Raw genomic sequence first — 17,808 nt, 5'->3', positions numbered from 1 at the left:
GTTGCATTGCTATGTTGTCCCTGTAAAATTTCAATGGTTTCTCAAAAACGTCTGTTCTATATTTCCCTGGACCTCCTAGTGGGTAGTTATATAGTGGAGAGATGGCTCAAAGGAGAATCAAAGGTCTGAAGGCAGCATGAAAGACAATCTAGACAGAACACCACTCATACCAGCGGTTCTTAAATGATTTCCTTTTGTAACTTGGGGAGCTGTGCTGGTCTTAATCATAAGCAGAGTGAGTGGATGCTGTTATAAAGTGATTTGAAGGTTTCTTGGGAGGGTTCCAAAACATCTAGGCCCAGTGCCACATTGTCAAAAATACTACCGTTGCCTGGCTTCTTCAGGTGTCTTCTTTTAAAATGCAAATATCCTTCCAAAGCCTAACACAAGAAGCTGTTATGAGTCACTCACTTCTTAGTGTGAACTTTTTTATCTGCTTTCTTCCCACTTAAGTCATTAGAGATCAATAAGGCACTGAGTGAATGAATATAGGTTTTGATGGGGAATTTAGAATCATCAGATCATAGGTTCAAAGCTGGCAGGGAACTTGGAGAACACTGAATCCAACTCTCTCATTTTACAAATAAGGAAACTGAGTCAGAGAATGATAACTACTTGCTTTGGGTCACAGAGAGAGCAAGTGTCTGAGACAGTATTGAATTCAGGTCTTCCTAACTCCAAGTCCAGCACTCTATCTATATCTGGGCAAGTCTAGGTAGTTAAATTTGATTGTGGTTGAATGACCAGCCTCAAAGAATGTACCTGATCTGAAAATTTTGATCAGTGACTTAGATGAAGTCATAGAAAACATACTTGTTTGTTCTGGTGATTGTCTGAAGATGGGAGGAAGAGCTAATATGTTGGATTACAAAATCAGAATGCAAAAAGGCTAGAATGATTGGCTGAATTAAATAAAGAATAAAATTTATTTCTGGGCTAAAAAAAAAAACAAGGTGAAGGAGGAGAGGCTAGGCAACAGTTTCTATGGAAAAGAAATGGGGGTTTCAGAAGTGATGATTCCACTGTACTTTGAGTCAGAGCTCACCCAGAGTTTTGTTTCAGTTTTGCGTGGTTCTGCTTTAGGAAGGTCATTGACAAACTGAAACATACCTACAGGAGGATGGCCATGATTACGAAAGAACTAGACATTGTGCCTTATAAGGCATAGATAAAGGAACTTAGGGATGTTTAGCTGGAGGAGAATCACCTTCAGGCAGAGGCTAGGAGAGGGTAAGGGACCATTACAAAAAAATGTGAAGGGCTGTCCTACGGAAGAGATGCTGGATTTGTTCTATTTGGCCACCAAAGGAAGAATTGACAATAAAGGGTAGAAATTGCAGGGAAAACAATTTCCTAACCATTTAGTATATGAAGAAATGGACTGACTGTCTCAAAAGGTGGTAGGTTCTTCCGCAGGTAGGTGGATAGAGGACTGGGACTAGAATCAGGAAGATTTGAATTCAAATCTGGCCCTGAGACACTTACCATCTGACTCTGGCCAAGTCACTTAACCTCTGTCTGCTTCCATTTCCTTAACTTTAAAATGGGTATAATAATAGCACCTATCTCTTAGAGTTGTTGTGAGGATCAAACGAGATAATATTTACAAAGTGCAAGTATTATACTGCCTGGCACATAGTAGGTGCTTGATAAATGCCTGTTCCCATCCACTGTCCCCTTGAATGAGGTGTTCAGGTAGAGGTGGAAGGACTACTTGCCAGGAATGTTGTAGAAGGAATGTTTGCTTAGGTACAATTCAGACTAAATGGCCAATGATGTTTCTTCAAGCTTTCAGATTCTGTGATCCTCTCAAATTTTCTTTGCTTTGTAGTTGTCCTGTTTCTTCCCTCTTCCACTGCCCCCATCTCCTCCCCCTCCCCCCCCCTCCCCAAGTCAGTACTGCAGGGGAAGAATGGCTGGGAAACTCTGTCTTGAACCACATGATGAACGTTTGCCAATTATTTCTTGAGTCACTGTAGGCTTTATTATTTTTATTTTTTGGCACCTGGGGGTAAAAATTAGACATGACTCCTGTGATCAAGGAGTCAATCTAGTGAGAAGAAGAAACATGAGCATGGAATAAGTTATGTGAGGAAAGAACAGTATGTAGAAACAGCAATAATTAAGGATAGCTAAGTGGAAAGACACAACACTTAGTGATTCTAGCACCCATTTCCAACCCTCCCCCCCCCCAATCACTTTATCAACTATATGACCCTGGGAAGGCAATGGACCTCTCTGCACCTCAATTGCCTCATCTGTAAAATGGGAATGAGATCTCATTTGACTTTTGCCCAGGGGATAGATCAGATATTCTCTTAAGGTCCTTTGGACATATACACACACATAAATGTATATACATGTGTTGTGTATATATGTATACATGCATATACATATATGTGCTTATGTGTATACATATGTACACATATATTTATGGCGATAGACTAGACATTTTTTCTGATCCCCACAATTTCTCAAATCTTTCCAAAACAGAAATTATGTGCCAAGATAAAATAACTCTAGCTGTTTCCATATTCTAGGACATCCAGAATTCAAAAGAAGGTTAAAAAAACTCCCCCAAACTAGGAACTGACTCTCACTGACCCTGTGCTCACTCGTCCTGAGGAGGCCTGAAGACATGAGATAAACTTAGAACAAGACCCACTCCTACTTCAGACCCTGCTCCCTCTTTTCCAGTGCTATAGAGATCCAAGTTCCAGGCTTTCAAAATTTGCTGAGGCTTAGACAGCCAGCATGGTCACAACCCTTCAGCAGCAAAAACCTGGCAGGGACTGCAATCCCACAGCATCAGTGCTACAAAGCTCTGAAGTATCAGTGCCTGGGAAAATTGGTCCTGAACTGCCAGGGATAGGTCAGAGAACTGAGGAATAGAGGGAGTGAGACAGAGCAGCAGGACAGGACACCATGAATGTGGGAACCTACATAGCACTCTACCAAACCTGAGGGAAAGAACATAGGACCCCGTTGGGGCTAGTTCTGGCCCTCCAAAAGTCAGCTGGGGCAGACACATAGGCTGGTGATAAACCTTGAATTGCCCATCTTGGAAGAAGACTGAAATTCATTGAGATCCAGCCCTCAAAGAAACCACAATCAGAGCTGAGGGAGTGAGGAACTGAGTGATAAGGAAAATAAAGGGGTGGAGATGGAGAGAGATTGAAAGTATCAAAGATTTCAGGAAGAAGAAAACTCAAAGATCTTGAACATTAGCAGATAAATCAATAGAAAAAACAGTAAGAACAGAAAGAAATATGGCCTTCAGATCTAGTAAATGAGTTATGGCATCTATGAGCAAATAACTGCAAAATAAAGGAAAATTATCCACCAGGGTCCAAAAGAACCTCATGGAATATGAGAACATGGAACCATAACACATTGTTCCTGAGTGCTTCAAAAGAGAAATCAGAATGATGAGAGCAGAATTTATGATCTACATAGCAAAAACAACAAGCAGAATAGAAAAACTGGAATCTGCATTGGTAAGCTTCACCAAAGAAACAAAAGAGAGAGCAGTAGATTGGGAATGCAAAAATACACAAGTGAAAGACAATCTAGAAGAAGAGAAGCAAAAAACAATAATATTAAAAGAAAATGTGCCTACTATGCAAGCGTAACATATTGACCTTGAACATAGGATGCATAGAGACATCCTAAGGATCACAGATCTCCCAGAAGAACAAGACAGGACATAAAATGTATATGGCTAAAAGCAGTCATTATGAGAGTATTCTGGGGGTGAGTAGTGGGTCAGGCAGTTTAGAACTGGTTGAGGTTCATCTAGTAGGGAGTTTACATTTTTTTTTTTGTGGGGGGAAAGAAGCACCTCTCTGGTTATGACTAGAGGGAGACAAGTAGAGACATAGCATAGCAACCCAAAGTTAGGTCTGGCTGATGAAATTTTGTGGTTAAATTTCTCAAAAGGAAATAGAATTTCTTTTTCACCTTCTGTGACTGGCTGACATGTTCAGCTTGTCAGCCTCTGCCACAGCTGCACCTGTCACTAGTTATGTCCCTAGGTGACTTTTTGTTGTTTCCCTGAGACATGCACCCAAACTCTGCTCAGATAGTTTGAACTACTGACACAAACTACTCCAACCACTTGTGCATACCCAGTGTCTGGTTTATTCTTATCAGATAAATTGTGAAAGTTAGGCAATTTGCATTTAGGATGCAGCTGATGCTTTTTCATTGGTGACCACTATGAGTGGCAGGAACCTTGTCACAAAAATGCAGAATGATAGACATTAAGTGCCAAAGGTGTGGAAGGTTATTGGCTACATTAATTCAGGAAGGAATTTCAAGGTCCTGAAATCAAAGGCTTGGAATTAGTTCACTGTCTTTTCCCCTGCCACTCACAATTCTTGATATCTCTCAAGGAAGTTGTCATTAAGAGTCTGGGCAGGCTTACTCCATAAAGGGAGACAACTTTACTTTATTTGAGGGTGGAGAGAGCAGAGATACCAAGAGAATTAGGGAATATAAATTTGTAAGTACATGGACTTGAGATGTTGCAGTTCAAGCTCAACACAAACATGCAAGTCTATAAAAATGACTTGCATAAATGGAGATTATAATTTTTTTGACGGAGGATGTTTGTTCTTTTAAAACAATTTTTTTTTAATCTTCTGTATCTCCCAATAACCCCCAACCCACCCAAAGAGTCAATCCTTATAACAAAGAAAGAAAAAAGAAAGCTCAGAAAAATGAACACATCTGCCTAGACCAACATCATATCCGTGCTATACATCCATAGTCCCTTCAACTCTATAAAGAAGGGAGGGAGATATGGAGAATATAATACTTAATACTATCTCTAAAAAGAAGGCCCACAAGCATTATCATACGTGGTTAAAACTAGAATATTCTGCTTGGTGTCTGTTGCTCTTTGCCTATCCAGAAGAACCATCAGTCCTAAAAAGAGACTTCTAGAACCAGAGGGAAAGTAGTCTTAAGTACTTTAACTTGGAGGGAGAGGAGGGAAAGAGGAAAGAATAGAAATGAAGAGAAAGGGAAACAAACAAAAAAACAAATCCCCAAACAAAACAAAAACACCCACACATGCACCCTTTTCACATGAATGGTCTGTCTACCAGAAAAAGGAAGAAACATAGCACAAGTCCTGAATTTATCTTTTCTTTGTAATTCTGGTTTTGCCTGGTCATGAATAATTAACTTTCTTGTTACCAGTCTTTATAGCATGCCCCTCAGCATCCCCTGAGGGCTGAAGATAACCCTACACATTCCTCATTCCAAGTTCTAGGCCAGATTTACAAGTTATAGAGTATATGATCCTGTATTTTTAACCAAGAACTCTATTGGGCATCAGAAAGCCACCTCCTCAGTCCTGCCACGTGACCTCTTGCTGCCCTCTGCTTCTCTCTCTCTCTCTCTCTCTCTCACACACACACACACACACACACACACACACACACACACACACACACACACACACACATATACTCTCACACTATTGTTCTGGTGTTAGCCAAGTGAGTCCAGAGAAAAATTCAATTTCCTAACCAGTCATCTGCTAAATACTGGCACTAGTGTGGTTAAACCACTGTAGCGCCAATGTGATATTCACACAGCACCTATGGTGCCTATGAATATACTGACACAGTTCTGAATCATAAAATAGACTCTCAGATGGAAGACAGAACCAAAACATGTATTCAGACACCAGAAAGGTATATCCCAAGACCAGAAAGCCAAATCCATCATAGTAACAAAGAAATCCATCATAGTAACCAAGAAGTCTATACATGTTATCAGATCTTCCTACGAGCAGGGTCCCCTAAGCAAAATGCCCCTCTCACTTACAGCCAGTTGCTTCCTTCCTCTGTCCTTCCCAGCTCTGACTGGTCTGACCAGCTTCTTCTCAGCTCTGCTCCAGCTCCAGCCCTTCCTGTTTTACCCATTCAATACCTGACTCAAGCAGGTCACATGGGCCTATTAATGGATGGGAAACATCTTCCCGTCCCACTAAAAATACATTAATTCCATTAAAAATACGTTAACAATACAGCCAGTAAATAATGAAGTTACAATAATACCTTACATTGTTAGAGTGCTTTTGGATTTACGGAGAACGTTCAGTCATTATATCTCTAGTCCAAAGAACAAGAGGGGTCAGTCACGAATTAGCTGATATTGCCAAAGACAACTAAATGTTAAGAAATGACTTGAGAAAATGACTTTGAAGAGAAGGGCATTAAGAGACCAAGAACTATAGATATTAACTGCAAATACTAGAGATTAAAAAATGCCCCCCAACATAATCTTGGTAAAAATGGCAAGAAAATGGTAAGGAAAAAACTGAGACAAAATGTAGAACATGAATGGAAGAAGCCAGAAAATGGAATTCAGAAAAGAAATAACAGTGATAATAACAATAGCTAACATTTATGTAGTGCTGCAAGGTTTTCAAAGCACTGTCTTTCTGTTTACTTATACATATATGAGAATCAAATGATTTGATTTTCATGTACATATATGTATATATATACATATTGACATATCTATCATCTATCTATCTATCTATCATCTATCTCTATCTATCTATCTGTCTGTCTGTCTATCTATCTATCTATCTATCTATCTATCTATCTATCTATCTATCTATCTATCTATCTATCTATCTTCATTTGGTTCTAACAACAACCCTCTGAGGCAGGTGTTATTATATTGTCCTTTTATAATTGAGAAAACTGAGGCTGAGAGGTAAAAGTGCCTGGGGTCACTCTGCTAGTAAGCTTTGTGGTAGGATTCAAATTCAGGTCTTCTCAATGACACATCTACATTTAACTGGCTGCTCCGCTGTCTAGCTTCTAGAGAGAAATAAAAAAAGAGGGGCAAGGGAAACAATTCAGTTTTTTTTCAAGAATGCAAAATATTTTGCTGCCTTTTAGAGGATCAATATAAACTGTGTGTAAGTGGAATTTTGCCAGGCTGATCTTAAAGGATGCATGAGTTGCCTTTACCCGCCTATTTCCTCCTTCCAGAAATACCTTCCTGCCTCTTTGCCACATCTCCAGTTCCTGCTCAGTTCTCTAGATACAGCTTAAGCCCTGCTTCTACCAGGTATCACCTCTAACCCCTCCAACTCATGGTGAGCCCTCCTTCCTTTGAACTTAACTCTTAAGTCTTGTGGTCTGCCCACCTCTGTGTATACTTTAGACCTTTGGTTTTTAGTTCTCTTATCATATGCATTCTCCACTAAAATCCAGCTCCCATCTTGCCTCCTATTGGTGAGTGGCAACCTCTGGCAGGCCCTTCCAAGCTATAATCAAAGGACCAGCATCACTAAGTTCAAGGGGGCTTAATATCAAGTAGGCTACAGTGTAATGGGTTGGTTTTGTTTTGTGTTTTGGTTACAGCAAATACTGCAGAAGCTGTCCAGCTCTTAATCATAGGTGAATTATAATTTGCATCAAGGGGTGGGTGGGAAGGAGTATTTATACTGCCAGAATCAGAGAGTCTCGAAGACTGGATGTATGTATGAAATATGCATGCTTGTATATGGATACATATATATAATACATATGTATATAAACACATATACATGTGTATATGCATATATATGGACAGCTAGGTGGCACAATGGATAGAATGCAGGGCACAGAGTCAGGAAGACCAGAGTTCAAATGTGGCCTTGGATATTTACTAGCTATGTGATCCTAGGCAAGTCACTTAACCTTGTTTGTCTCAGTTTTCTCATCTGTAAAATGAGCTTGAAAAGGAATCACAAAACACTCTAGTATTTTTGCCAAGAAAACCCCAAATGGGGTCATGGAGAGTTGGACACAACTGAAACGACTGAACAACAAATGCATGTGTATGTGTGCCTGCGTGTATATAGATCTATGTATATACAGAAATGCATACTCACACAAACTACTTCTACATTATTCTTGAAATATTCTATTTCCTTCACGTAAGCCAACTTTAAGCATTTGCATGTGTTTATCTTTTTAATTAGATTATCATAATAGTCAGGAATTTAGGGCTCGTTGGGATCTTAGAGAATTAGCATAATAGAAGCAGTTTTGTGTGTATATGTATATATGTTTGTGTATGTATGTACGTTTTCGTAAGTGTATATGTACACATATACACACATAGACATACATTTGTGTATATCTTCCCTCCCCTCCTCTTCTCTCCCTTCCCTTCCCTTCTCTCTTTCTCCCTCTCTTATATCTATTTCTATCTTGCTTTCAAGGCTCTGGGATTTACCAGTGTAGATTCTCCCTCCCCTCCCCTCTTACAGATTATAACTCCCCTACATAGTTTTTGATATTTGCTGAGACAGAAACAATGTCATCCTCACCCTGTAGCCTACTAGCTATTGAGCCCCCTATAGTCCTTTGACTATAGCTTGGTAGGGCCCGCCAGGGCTTGCCATTGATCAATATGAGTCAAGATGAGAGCTAGACTGTAGTGGAGGATGCATGTAATAAGAGAACTAAATACCAAAGGTCTCAGGTATATGTAGGAGTGGCAAGTGACTAGTACAGACCATAAGTCTTGAAAGCTAGTTAGTGCATCTTTTGCATTTTTATATAGGAGAAGGTTAGAGCTAGAATTCAATTCTATTATGCCTTACCCCACTGTATCCTTTGCACATAATGTTTGACACTCTACGTAAGCCATTCACACATCATCCCACCTTTCTTTTTCTTCCTCCTCCTAAGTGTTAGATCAAGAAAGGCAATGACATTTAAGTTCTTTGTGCCTCAATTCTCTTACCTGTTAAATGGGTATAATGTTTGATCTCCTTTACACTCAGCTGTGGTTGTGAGGCCCTAGTGAGAAAAAATATATGAAAGTACTTTGAAAAGTATAATGTAAAAGATGGTGTCATTAAGTTAAAAAATAGCTGAAATGAAGGCAGAGAAAAGAAATCAAATGACAGAAAGTCTTTGATCTCTGCTTGTCTACTGGTGAGTGCTTGTTTAGAGAAAGAGTCAGTTCTCTGTCCAAAACTACTTTTCTACTATGTGGAACTTCAAGTATGTAAGTTCCTCCAGTTTAGGGTCCCTTGGAACCCTAAATTCCTGACTTTTATGACAATCTAGTTAAGAAAATAAGGCACATTCATGAGTTATAAATGCTAGCACTGATATATATATAGAGAGGTCAATACACCGTCATGTTATAATAATATCTCGCATTTATATAGTGCGTTAGGGTTTACACAGCACTTTCATCCTAAGAGCCCTGTGAGGTTAGGTAGAAGTGTGATCATCCCTATTTTTTCATTCGAGGAAATGCAGGATCAGAGAGATTACAGGATTTTGCCACAGGACACCCAGCTAACAAAAGAACACTCAGCTAGTCAATGTCAGAGCCTGGCTTTGAACTCAAGTTGCCTGATTCCAAGCCTCTAACCCATCAATGCTTGTGCAAAGACAACTGAGAACTGAGAACCAACTGAGATACCTTGTGTCATTGGTATGACCTTTGTTATTTGTAGGAAAATATATAAGGCCATAGAATTAAAGACAGACTCCTAGTACCTGGGTGCATGATATTCAGGGCTTTTTTTGCTCTGTCCTGTTTCAAAAGAGATTTTCAGAAAAAGTGACTACAGAGTCCCCTCTAGTGGTGAGGTAGATCAACTACAGTTTACTGGCTGTGGCCCTAGGGCTATCAGTGACAGTTGGAAGACCCTGCCTCCTGGGGACCTGGATTCAGGTTCTGAGAAGGGTGTTAGGATGTATCTTAAATCTGGAAAGGTGTGATTTTAAGGGTCTGCTCTGGATTTACTTCCTAGGGCTAATAAGGCTACCCCAAGGGCAACAGTAATTTAGTGGCTATTAGGTGGGTATTCCTGTGAATCACCCATCTCAGAGCCAGGTAGTAGTCTCTCTCCCTCCCCCTTTTATCAGTTTCTCTGATAAAGATCTTGTTTCTAAGCTATATAGCGAACTGATTAAATCTTATGAAAATATGAGCCTTTCTCCAATTGATGGTACCTATTTATCAAAAGATGTGAATAGGCACTTCTCAGATGAAGAAATCAGAGCTATCAATAGCAGCATGAAAAAAATACTCCATATCACTAATGTTAAAAATGAGCTGAAAAACAAGAAATGAAAATGAAAGAAATGAAGATTAAACAACTCTGAGGTTCTACCCCATCCCCATCAGACTGACAAAATTGATAAAAGCGGAAAATGATAAATTCTAGAGGGCTGTGAGCAAGTAAGTATATAAATGCACTGTTGGCAGAACTGGGAACTGGTCTCGCTGTTCTGGAAAGCACTAAAAAGTATTAATCAGTGCTTACCCATCGAACCAGAGATGATAATAGCGATCTATTTGCCAGAGAGATCAAAGAAAGGTGAAAAGGATCCATTTGTACAAAATATTTTGAAATTGAAAACTGAAGGGGTGCCCATCAAATAGGGAATGGTTCAACAAGTTATGATATACAAATATGATGGAATATGATTGTGCTATAAAATATGACTAAGGGGAGAGTTTTAGAGGAATCTGGGAAGACTTATATGAACTGATATAAATTGAAATTAGCAGGACCAGGAGAACAATTTACACAATAACAATATTACTTGAAAGATGAACCAATGAAAGACTTTAGAATCCTGATCAGTGCAGTGACCAAGCATAATTCTAGAGTTCTCCCAATAAAGAAACATGCTACCCACCCCTTGACAGAGAGATAATGGACTCAGAGTGCAGATTGAAACCTATTTTGTTCCCTTTCTTGGCAACCTCCAATCCTCTCCTCCATAGTTGGACACAACCAACAGAGCAATTTATTTTGCTTGATTATACATGTTTATAATGAAGGTTTTGTTTTTCTTTCTTTCTTGGTGGGGGTGGGGAGGAGATAGGGGAGATGAAAAGAAAAGAAGGGGGATTTTTGCTCACTGAAAAAATAATTAAAAAAAGAATACTTCCAGTTCTGTTTTCATCTTTAGAATTTCTGTCTCTGCAGCTAGGGGGCATGCTAGACTTGAAGTCAAGAAGACTTGAGTTCAAATTGCGCCTCAGGTACCGGCTATGAGAACCTAGACAAGACACTTAAACTCTCTCATCCTCAGTTTCCTAGTCTGCAAAATGAGGATATTAAGAGCACCCATCTGTGAGGGTGGTGGTGAGGATCCAATGAGATCGTACTTGTAAAGTACTTGATAAACCTTTAAGCACTGTATAAATGCTAGCTATATCTGTTGTGCTGATGAAAACACCACATCTGCCTCCAAGGTTTTCAGTATCTTGTTAAAGACTTTGTAATCTTTAGCTACGCTTTCTCGAATACCTGGCAGAATCATTTGTTCCAATCTATGTAAATTTTCAGAAGTGAGTAATAATTCTTGGGCTGGCCAAGTCTTTGGAGGTTCCCTTGTACTTCTTAAATTGCTATGGGAAGATGGCAGACCTCTCTTATTGTCAGATTGACAAAGGGCTGCTTCAGTAATCTTTTTTTAAAATTCATTTTTATTGATATGTTTTGCTTCTACAGTGTTAAATTTCTCTCTGGATCCTTTCTTTTCCTGTTCTCACCAGTAACATGTAAAAAAATCTACTTCTGGATTTAGCATCATAGATATTTCAAAGGGACCATAGTTTAATTCTTCCATTTTCTAGATGTGGGAACTGAGGCCCGTGACTTGCCCAAATGCATACAGACAGTGGCATAAATGGGATGAGAATCTATTCTTTCTTGTTCCCAGTCCTGTGCCCTTTTCATCACAGTCCGCTACCCCTGACTTGTGTTAAAGTATACAGTGAACCCATCTTAGCTTCCAATGTTCTATACCTCTATTATGTAATCCACAATAATAAGAATAAAATGGACAATGCATTTATGAAATGCTGACTACACAGTGCCAGGTACTGTTCTAAGCACTGAGGACACACATCCCCTTCTGCCAGCACCTTCCCCCCAGTTTCTGCTCTCAAATTGACCTTTTAATAGGGGAAGACAAGACAAGGGAGTGGTGATTAGGGAAGGTAATCTGGATTGGGGCAGTTTATTGACATGCCATTTCTAGCAATATTCATCTTTGTTTTTGGATTATTGTCCCTAGAACTAGAGATGGAAGTAGAATGGAAAAGAGGGAAAGGTAGATGGCATGGCATGCAGTTGACTAGAGAGAAATGTGTTTGGATCTGGTTCAGTTAGATATAGAGAACTGTCATTAATTAGGAGTTTAGAGCCCTTAGGCAGGAGTTGGAGTGCTAAGTGTGATGGTGCTTTTGCCTCCAATAACTTGAAGCAGGTTTTCTTTTTTATGAAAAGGTGGGGGGGCCGATGATTGTGGAACACTGCAATGTCTATATATCATTATACATGGTTATTTTGATGGTTGGTTTTACTCAACAATTTTCCTTTGTCACAATTCAGTCTTCGATGGAGTGGAAAGGCATAGGCTATTCTGGAAACTACCTAACGTGTAAAAATCAAAAGGCATCAATATAATTTTAAATAATAGAAATAACAAAAGAATAAAGGTGGTGAATGAAAACCAGCAGTGTGAGTGATGCTGAAAATTTTCCAGTAACTTTTAAAATATAATATTAAATATTTTGTTGAGGATAACCTGACTTAAAGTCCACTTGTATATTAAGCATGGAAAATAACACCTCAGTTTCCAAAGGTGTGACTGATGGAATAACCCACAGCACTCTTTCAGTACTGGTTCCTCATTTTTCTTTCTGTTCACTAATTGATTTAAATATATGTATGTATTGCGAAACTCATTTATTGATTGAGAGGAGAATGGAAAGGATCGCTTCTCTAATTAAAACCGATTGAAGCTGTGAAAGTTTAATTAATTGGATGCATGTCATTTCATTTCCATGTTATGTTGTGCACATCACTCTGTTTTCATAATTAACGTGTTGTGGTGGTGTCTCTCTAATTAACAGTCAGAAGGAGAAGTGATGTATAGACCTGCTGAGCAGACAGAGCTGTTGGGACGGGAGCTCTCAGTCAGAATACACAATCTATTTTGCCTATAATCTTAGTTGTCATTTTCCCAACATCCTTTGTTCTGTGCCTATTTTTGCTCCTGGTAGTTTCTATGATCATCAGGGAATAATTCTGTTCAATGGTGTTTATTGTTTTCAGCTATTAAGGGCCAGGAACAACTGACTTTATATTTGGAATATGTGTGGATGAGACCAGTTTCTTGAAGAGAAGTATTATACTTTCTTCCACCAAATTGGTCATTCTTAGCAAATGAGTGTATTGTCTATTACTGAAAACATCAAAACAAGAAAACTGGAGCTCCTTTAACTCAAGTCCACACCTCAGAATTTTCTTGTCTTCAGTGAGGTCCTGGGGTATATGGGCAAGAGCACAAAGCTGCTAGCTGTGTGACCCTGGAGAAGTCACTTAAACCCAACTGCCTTATAAAACAAACAAAAGAAGAACACAAAACTGGAAGTCAAAGTCCTGGGTTAGAATCCTGGCACTGTCACTTACTATCTCTGGGCCTCAATTTTCCCATCTTTAAAGTGGAGATACTGATACTGATTCTACCTATTTTATATGGCTGTGCTATATTATAAAAATGGAAATAAATAACCAGTGTAAATCTATGTAAATATTAGCTATTATTCATTCACCTTTTTCTTCTTCCCATAAACCTCAGAGAATGAGTTGGTCTTCTTTCTTTGCCAAGGTGTAGCTCCAATGTGATATTCACAGTGCCTATGGCAGCTACAGATATGCTGGCGTAGTTCTGAATCCCAAAGTATAACAGCCTTGCCATATAAAAAGTAGAAGAAAAACATTTATTCAGACACCAGAAAGCCAAATCCCAACACCAGAAAGTCAGATCCATCATAGCAACAAAGAAATCCATCACAGTAGCCAAGAAGTCTACACACGTTATCCGACTCTCCCTTCTCTCACTCACACCTCGCTGCCTGCTTCCTCTGTCCTTCCCAGCTCTGACTAGTCTGACCAGCTTCCTCTCAGCTCTGCTCCAGCCCCACTTCTTCCTGTTCTACCCATTTAGCAAGCTCCTCCCACCACAGACTCACGTGACTCAGGCTTCCATGTGATTTAAGCAGGTCACATGGGCCTATTAATGGATGGGAAAGATGTTCAAATTAAGCAAAAATATGTTAACAATGCACAAAGTTAATCGTTCCAGCTGTGCCCTTGATTCGAGCTTCTCTCTTAGACCTTGTCTCATCAATTATCCTGTCCCTCTTCTTCCATCTTACTGACTCCTTCTCTTTAGTCTGTACACATACCCAGGTCTCCTCTGCCCAAATAAAATGCATGCTTTCCTTTGACAATATGGCACCCTTAAGTTATGTGTATGTACATGAGTATATACTTCATTGCTAAGTCTCAAAAGCACAGTCTGTATTTATTCCTTAATTTCCTTTTCCTTGTTCGGTACTAGATACACTATTAAAATGGATGCTTCTAGGTTACTAATGACTGACACATCTACCAATATGATCCTTTCCTAAGTCCTCATCCTTCTTGACCTCCTTGATGCATTTGACTCTCCTCATCTGTAATGTTAATTAGATCTTCCCTGCCCGTTAATAGGTCTCAAGTACCTTTTGTTAATTTCTATTGAGGCACTGGGTCAGAGAGGGTCCTGCCCTTCAGCTCTGAAAAGTGTATAAATACTCTGAGGTGAGGTTTCACTTTGGGACTTACTTTTTAGAAGAAGGTTTGTATGCCAGATGAGACTCTGGGAAGCCTCTAAGTAGTCCCCTGGCATTGAAAACCCAGATGTTGGTGCTTCTCTCTCTGGTAATGTGTATGTATGGTCAGACAGTTGGATCTGTCTGTTGATCTGTGATGTATGTATTGCTTATGGTCAAGTAACCGGAAGCCCTGTCTCTTGATCTTTATTTCCTCTACATTTTCTCTGAAGTTCAGGGTGCTGACTTTTCCCCCTGAACTAAGTGAATAATATATATGTGCTTGATTAAAGTTATCATTGACCCCTCAAAAGTTGTCTTTCCTTTTAGAAAAGCAGATCAAAGAACCTGCATAGCAGACCCTCCTGTGTATGTTGGGGTCCTTGCTGATACATCACCCCATGCCCTTTCTTCCCTTGGCCTCCATGGCATCATATGCTACTAATTTTCCTCCTATAACTCTTTGACTGTTCCTTCTTTGTCTTTTCACAAATTCTTTTTTCTCCTGTCCCCTAAATATGAGTGTTCCATGATATTTTGTCTTTGTCCTCTTTGTTGGTCATCTTTCTAGATCTAGGTTATATCCAATGGCCTTAATGATGTGGATGTCTGTGTGGATATCTCCCAAATCTACTTCTCTAATCTCAACATCTTTCCTGATTTCCAGTCATTTCCAGTTGCTTATTTCACTTCCACTTTGAACTTACCATATTCCACACTGGTTGTACATGTGCTGTTATCCCAACTATCTAGACAAGTTAATCTGAGGCTCAGGGATATGTCATAGTATCACAGATTTAGAGCTGGGAAGGACCTCAAAGGACATCTAGTTTACCCACTTCTTTTAGATAAGAAAACTGAGGTCTAGAGAGGTTAAGTGATTTTGCCCAGATTCAGGTCCTTAACCTAATGCAGCAATTTTTCCACTGAACCAGTCTAGTGATATTTCCCAAGTCAAACAACTAATAAATGTTAGAGACATTTCTTGAGGCCCAGACTTCTGAGTGGGAGAACTGTGAAAATTGGAGACATACACAAGCCAGGGGGTGCCCAAGATTCTCAGGGTAGATTGTGGGTAGAATATTTCAAATACAGCATCATGGAAATAAGGTTTTCACAGCATGGGAGGCAGGAGCATAGACCACAGGAAGTAACATTTCTTTTGTATTTATTTTATACTATTCAGACACCTCTGGAGTATTGAGTCTCATTCATTTCAAGAAAGACATTGACATATGTAGGTTTATCCAGAGTGTAGTTAGTGGGGCAGGATGATGGAGAGTTCTGAAATGCTGTCATGAGGCTGGAAAAACTGTGGCTGTTGAGCCTAGAGGAGAACACTACTTTATAGATTGGAAGGATACTTCATTCACTATTGCATTTTGTTTTACCATTTGGGATTTAGTAAAATAATGACCCTTCTACTCTTCATGTAGTCACTGTCAGATCCTGGCTATTAGATGGCTAGATAGTAATAATACTTGATAATACATATATAGCACTTTAAGATTTATAATGCACTTTATACATTATTATCTCAACAGCCCTATGAAGCAGGTGATATTATTCTTATTTTACAGATGAAAAAACCAGGATCCAGAGAAGCTAAGTGACTTGCCCAGGGTCATACAACTAGTAAAGGTCTCATCTGAACTCAGGATTTCCTGGCACCAAGTCTGGAACTCTAGCCATTGCACCACCTAGCTTCTATATGAGTGACAAAAACTCACTTAAGCTTCAGAGAGGGCAGCACGGTGCTTGCTGCATGAAGCTTTTCAAAAGACTCTTGGGCATAGCTGGAAGGGAGTTTAGAGACCAATTAACCAAACTCCCGGGGCACCTTAGGTGGCACAGTGGATATCAAGAATCAGGAAAACTCATCTTCATGAGTTCAAGTATGTCCTCAGACACTTACTAGCTGTGTGACTCTGGGTAAGTCACTTTACTTTGTTTGCCTTAGTTCCTCATCTGTAAAATGATCTGGGGAAGAGAATGGTAAACCCTTCTAGTATTTTTTCTAAGAAAACCACATATGAAGTCATGAAGAGTAGGACGCAATTGAAAATAGCCGAACAATAAGCCCCTCTCCCTCTCCCCTTCCCTCCCCTCCTCTCCCATCTCTTCTCATTTCTTCTCCTCCTCTCCTCTTCTTTACCTCTCCTCCCCTCCCCTTCTCTCTCCTCCCCTCTCTTCTTCTTTCTCTCTCCCTCCTTCCCCACATCCCTTAGAAATGAGGTGACTTGACCAAGTCACACAAGTAGTAAGTACTAGAGCTTGGAATCTGAGCCTAGGTCTACTGACCCCCAAAAAATGATCTTTTCATTACCAAGGTGGGGAGTCAGTTCTTTGTCAGGTTACAGGATTTACCCTAAGTCAGAGCCTCTCAGCTCTTTGCTGCCACCTGCTGATTCTGGTTGATAAGTCACCTTCCTGTTGGTATCCTGGCAGGGATCCTCAGACCCTTGAGGGGTTACATCAGTGAACTTTTGTATCCTGTTAATGGAAAGTATGTACACTGGGGTCAACTTGTGTTTTATCTCCTGTGAAGCACAACTCCCCTTAATTAGTAGACAAGGGCTAATTCCTATTCCTCAAATGCCCTGACCTTTCTTTTAGACTTATACTGGGATAGAAATGGACCTGAGGTTTCAGTGGCATAGAGTTCTCCTCAACCATTGAAGGTCATCACCTTTTTTGCAACTTAGGCAAAAACTCTTTCAACTCAGTCCTTGGGCCCTTGCCTCTAATGTGGTTGAGGATTGGGGTACACTGAGACACAAAAGATTAAGTTGGCCAATAGCATTGAGAACCCATTAGGTACACAAACCTCTTACTAGGTACTGTGGAGAATGATAAGGGAGCAGCAAGTGCTATCTTTCCTCACATAATCAAATAATAAAAAGGACTTGATCTGTGATTTCATTAATATGGATGTGTCCCTGGAAAATTGTGTTTAATTTGAAATTTTGCAACCAAATCAAATTTTTAAAGCACTAGGAGAGGTGGTTGTTTAAAGGAATTATTTCATAATTCCATTCAGTTAAGTTTAGTGAAAAGGGTACTTCCAGACTGGAAGAGCCTAGTGGTTCAGTGAAGAAAGGACCCTGAGTCAGAGCGCTGGGTATTCAGATTCCCACATTGGGT

The 17,808-nt window shown here is 39.7% G+C and overlaps 1 long non-coding RNA gene across 9 annotated transcripts in view; it reads left to right on the top strand.

The window, feature by feature from the left end:
• Positions 1–17,808, top strand: part of LOC140506244 (uncharacterized) — a 444,115-nt gene that overhangs the window by 54,404 nt on the left and 371,903 nt on the right. The gene's annotated exons all lie outside the window — the stretch shown is intronic.

The sequence above is a fragment of the Notamacropus eugenii genome, chromosome 5 (assembly GCF_028372415.1).
Source record: "Notamacropus eugenii isolate mMacEug1 chromosome 5, mMacEug1.pri_v2, whole genome shotgun sequence".
In the NCBI taxonomy this organism is placed as follows: Eukaryota; Metazoa; Chordata; class Mammalia; order Diprotodontia; family Macropodidae; genus Notamacropus; species Notamacropus eugenii.
This window is presented reverse-complemented; position numbering and strand designations above follow the sequence as displayed.